We start from the raw sequence: 6,002 nt of genomic DNA on the forward strand, positions 1-6,002 counted from the left end.
TTTTAGGAATTTACCCTACACATACACTTGCAGAGATGCAAAAGAATACATGTTCAAGGATTTGTTGCAGCACTGTTTATAACCACAAAGGATTGGAAATCAACTGATTAATCCAAAGACTGAGGCCCAGCTATAGAAATGATAGCATATCCATATCATGAAATATTATAAATCATTTAAAAGAGAAAAAGATCGGGCGCCTGGGTGGCTCAGTTGATTAAGCGTCCAACTCTTGATCTCTGCTCCGTGACATCGCAGAGCCTGCTTGGGATCTCTCCCTTTCTCTGCCCCTTCCCTAGTTGTACACTCTCTCTTTCAAAATAAATAAACTTTAAAAATGTTTAAAAAGAGAGAGAGAAAGATCATTATATGTACTACAAAGAAAACTCAAGATAAATTCTCAAGTGAATAAAAGGTACAGAACAGTATGTACACTATGATATCTGTGTTAAAAAAAAAAAAACTGGACAGGAAAAGAATATTTCCAAAGGGATACATAAGAAATCGGTAGCAAGCAAGCAGGGAACGGGCTGGACAGGGCAGAAAAGTAAGACCCATTTTTCATTGCATACTGGTTTTTTACTTTTTCAATTTTGCATCACTATTCATTCACAAATAGATAAAATCACTTAAATAAATTAAATAAATAATTTTAAATAAATATTAAATTAAATAATTATAAATAATAATTATAGATAATAATTATAAATAATAATTAAATAAATTAATTTAAATAAACACCCAGTACATTCCGTGGCCTTCCCTCCCTGACTCTCACAAAGCAAGTGAGTGGAAAGCCAACCTTCTCTGGGTCCAGGGGCCTCAGAATTACTTCCCCCCTCCTCAGGAGCCCCCCTTTCATCATCCACAGGCTAACAGAAATTACAGTATAGCTTCAGTTCATCCATCCTATGACAACTGTGAGACCGGTTCTCTTGGGTCCAGATGGCACACGCGAAAAAAGCTCCCAGGAAAGATGAAGAAAAATGAAGAACTGAGCTGTAGAAAAAACGAGAAATCCCCTGGCAAAGCTTCGATTTCCTCATTTTGTTCTCCCTGCTAAGCATCCAGTTAGGGAGTCTGAAGGGGAAGAAAAGCATGGGGTTGGGCCTCACTTGTCCCAGAGAGAGGCCTGTGCTGTGTGGGCTCATTCCCTTTAAGGGATCTTTTTAAGATTCCCCTTCCACTCCTGGGCAGGAGGCAGGGTCAAGGCCTAATAAGGTCATTAAATTCTAGCGTAAATAATTGAAATCCCACTGCCTCTTCACAGAAAAGAATCTCCAGGCCACAAAAGTGCTACATCGTTTGCCATTTACTTGTGGACCCTAAATGATCCTTTGCTTGGAAATAATGCAGTTGGAAGAATGGGAAAGTATGTGTGTGTTTCATACCCCTATGACTTCCAGTCTTATTTCCATGTCTCTTGGTTTTTCCAGGTCTTTCACTTTATGTCAGGTTTAAAGCAAGAGGGTCCCTTATGCTGCAAGAGATCACTAAAATTTTAAATGGCCAAGAAAATTGGATTAAATATTTTCATTAACCAAAAGAATGTTGTAACATTTAATAAAATGGTACATTTATAAAATGTTACACTAAGCTTGAAACAGGGACCATATTTTCAGACCTTGTGAAATCCTTTCCAAAAATGTGAACGTGGTTGTTCAAGATTCCACTTGACAGTATCTAAAGCAGATGCTGCTTACATCTTTATATCCAATAGAGTTTTAAGATGTTACTCTAAGGAAGAAGCATTCTGTAATAGTCAGCCATTAAAATAAGGCCGGATAAATTTAATTAGCTAGATTGAAAATCGATTTCTCTATGAAGAGCCATATATTTACAAACAGATCTTTGGGTTAGAAAAAAAAAAGTTTCCCTCAGTAAGATTTTATTTTTAAGTAACCTCTACACTCAGCATGGGGCTCCAACTTATAACCCCGAGATCAAATTCACATGCTCTATACCAACTGAGTCAGCCAGGCACCTCTCCTCTCAATATATATATATAGAGAGAGAGAGAGAGAGAGACAGAGACAGAGACAGAGAGACAGAGAATATATATATATATATATATATATATATATATATATATATATGTAATACATGTCCAATATAGAAAAATTTGGAAAATACAGGGGCGCCTGGGTAACTCAGTCGACTGAGAGTCCGACTCTTGATTTTGGCTCAGGTCAGCATCTCACAGTTTCGGATTCCTCAGTTTGAGCCCCGTGTTGGGTGGGCTTTGCATGACAATGTGGGAGCCTGCTTGGGATCCTCCCTCTCTCTTTGCCCCTCTCCTGCTTGTGCACTCAGTCGCTCTCAAAATAAACTTAAAAAAATTTTTGGAAAATATAGGAAAGTATAATATAGAGTACCATTATATTGTACACCTGAAACTAATATAACACTATATGTTAATGATACTTGAATTAAAAAAAAGGATATTAAAATTACCCATAGCTCACTAATCAGAAGTAACCACTAATAATTTTTTTAATATTTTATTTTTGTTTGTGTATATCTGTATATTTAGAGTTTACTTATTTGTTTTGCTGAATTAGGAGCAAAGGTGCATAAAGTTTTCTATCTTGCTTTTTCCACTCAATGGAAAACAGTAAAGAATTTAGCCACAAAATCTGAGGTCACATTACTATAAGGTTAATGAAACAATTGGGATGGCCTATGCAGGTGACCAGTCAAATCTAAACCCACCCAAGTCCTGGCTTCAGTTTGGTGCACCTGGTGGCATTTATCTGCTCCAAATATCGATGGGGAGGATTCTGGCTTCAGGGGTTGACAGGACTTCCAGGACAGCGATGGTAATTTCTGGAGTCTTTTGGAGGTATAAGAACACCGGAGCAAAACTCTCCACTTCCCTGCTTTCCAAGAAGGGATGCCTGTTGTTTCCCTACCCAGCCTTGTCCCCCCCTCTACATCCCCCACACCCCAGAAGATAAGGACTTTAGTGTATCCCAGTAGAGAAGGGGAGCTGATGGGGGGAGGTGCAGTTACTTTGAACCTGTGTTATCTCAGAACATATTTTTGGCAGGTTCTACTAAACTTTTGTCGTTACATATTCTTCAAAACATTATTCATGACTGTACAATAGTCTTCCTAATTGGACATTTGTTTCTGTTATAGATAACCTTACAAACATCCTTATACATGTGTTTTGTTTTCATTTCTGGTTATTTTCTTATGATATATTCCTAAAAGTAGGAGTTTAGGTCTTGAAATAGACTGCCAAATTGTCCTCTGGAAAATTACACTTACAGCAGTAGTGTATGAGATTGCCTAATTCACAAACCTAAGCTAAATGTGAGAATTATAATGTAAAATACATTTTTTCATTTCATCAGAGAAAAGGATGTCCTTTTTTTTAAGTTTATTTATGTATTTAGACTTTTTTTTTTTAATTTAAATCCAAGTTGGTTAACATGTAATGTAGTATTGGTTTCAGGAGTAGAATTTAGTGATTCATCACTCACATATAATACCCAGTGCTCACCCCAAGAAGTGCCCTCCTTAATCCCCATCACCCTCTTAGCCCATCCCCTTACCTAGGTCTCCTCCCGCAGCCCTCAGTTTGTTCTCTGTATTTAAGAGTCTCTTAGGTTTTGCCTCCCTCTTTGTTTTTATCTTATTTTTCCCTCCCTTCCCCGTGTTCATGTTTTGTTTCTTAAATTCCACATCTAAGTGAAATCATATATTTGTCTTTCTCTGATTTATTTCATTTAGCATAATCACTCTAGTTCCATCCATGTTGTTGCAAATGGCATGATTTCATTCATTTTGATCACCGAGTAATATTCCATTGTGTATATATACCACATCTTCTTTAATTCATTCATTGGTCGATGGGCATTTGGGCTCCTTCCATAATTTGACTGTTGTTAAATTTTTTCTTAAGTTTTACTTATTTAATTTTTAAGAAAGAGAGAGAGCATGAGCAAGGGAGGGGCACAGAAAGGGAGAGAGAGAATCTCAAGCAGGCTCCGCACTGTCAGCACAGAGCCCAACTCAGGGCTTGAACTCAGGAACAGTGAGATCATGACTGAGCTGACACCAAGAATTGGATGCTTAACTGACGGAGCCACTCAGGTGCCCCTGGCTATTGTTGATAGTGTTGCTATAAACAGGGATGTCGTTTTTATTTGCATTTTTATTGTCCCTGAGATTAAACTTTTTCTTTTAGCCATTTATTAACCATTTGGAATTCTCCTTTTATGAATTGTTCTTTATACATTCTTCCTGTCCACAGAAGTGACATGTCAAGAGTGTGCTCAGGGTGAGGAGACACTAAACTAAGATGTCACTCGGTTAGATCAAATAGAGGCCATTATTGAAAGGATACAGAAGCATGTCAGTGCAGTCAGTCTTCAAAGCAGAGAATTACAGTATTTTCTGGGATAGTCAGAACATGTTTCTAGATCCTGAAATCCAACTTGGGGGTGCACAATTACAGATGAAAAAACCTGGGTGAATGTGGGTGAAATCACACCTTCAAGAAGCTTAATGGTCTCTCTGAACACCCAGTCATATACATAAGGCTAAAACAGTTTGGCACATTAACTCCTCTGAACATGTACTAGAGGCCACCTCCACTGATCCTGGAGTACTTCTTCAATCTTGGAGTTATACTACACACAGTATTATTACAAGATATGATGCCCTGAGGTGTGAACTTGGTCCCCTAGTCACCTTCAGCCTCAATAGGGCAACACATCCTGGTTCAAGTACATTTTTGAAATTAGAATATTTGTGATAGGTGTTAGTTTTCCACATATCTTTGGGTATCAAGCTAATAAGTCCTTGAATCAGCTGAGAGGCTCATCCTGTTTTGTTCTCACTTTATTGTTAGCACTTTTCATATATTAAAAAAGCATCTGCTCACTAGAAATTCATTTGAGTGAGGTTCATTCATATATGCTTATGACTGACCAGAGTCAAATTAAGGGCGAGGACTGCCAAACAGTGCCAAGTGCACCAATCTACGAGGGACTCTACTGCATCACTAATAGTATAATGAGAAAGAAAATATTTTATTTAAAACCCTCCTCTCCAGAGAATTCTGTATGTGCTTTGAAGCAGTATTTGATAGACACTTGGGGAACTACTTGAATGAATTAATATCAAAACTGTTAACCTGTTTTGATGTTTGTTTTGTTTTGCTGGTTAATTTGCTTAAGATAACTGAGGACATGGTGAATGGTGCTGCTACAGGAAGCTCCTCACTCTTCCCTGAATTTCTCAAACTCTCCTCTAAAAGATACAAATATTGTAATATATTTATATAGTTACATATAATTATATTATACATATTATATTACTATAATATATTAAGTTTAAAGTTACAACAATTAGTTACTCTATGTAATGTCTTGGTTACCTCCTAGCTATTCTCAGCAACCTACATATTTTATCTTCCAACACTGGAGGGTTATAAAAACCTACATTCACATCAATAGCTCTGGACAGCAGCAATTTCCTGGGGAGTGGGCACACAGGCCTGGAGGAAATCAGACCCTCCAGAGGGGGTATATCAGACTCACTAGTCATAGCATTTTAGCTGCTTTTTCTTTTTCTTTTTTTTTTTTTAATGTTTATTTTTGAGTGAGAGAGAAACACTGAGTGTGAGCAGGGGAGGGGCAGAGAAAGAGGGAGACACAGAATCCAAAGCAGGCTCTAGGCTCTGAGCTGTCAGCACATCATGACCTAAGCCAAAGTCGGAAGCCTAACTGACTGAGCCACCGAGGCGCCCTTGTTGTTTGTTTGTTTGTTTGTTTGTTTAAAGTAGGCTCCATGTCCAAGGTAGGGCTTGAACTCATGATCCTGAGATCAAGAGTCACATGATCTGACTGAGCCAGCTAGGGACCCCACATTTTAGCTTTATGAATTAGCAATAAAGGATGTGGCATAAGTAGTAAAGCATTAATCAGTAAATGGCACACATATGACACAATGAGTAAACAAATAATTCAAAATAATTAGCATTTATTCCC

The sequence above is a fragment of the Prionailurus viverrinus genome, chromosome B2 (genome assembly GCF_022837055.1).
Source record: "Prionailurus viverrinus isolate Anna chromosome B2, UM_Priviv_1.0, whole genome shotgun sequence".
In the NCBI taxonomy this organism is placed as follows: Eukaryota; Metazoa; Chordata; class Mammalia; order Carnivora; family Felidae; genus Prionailurus; species Prionailurus viverrinus.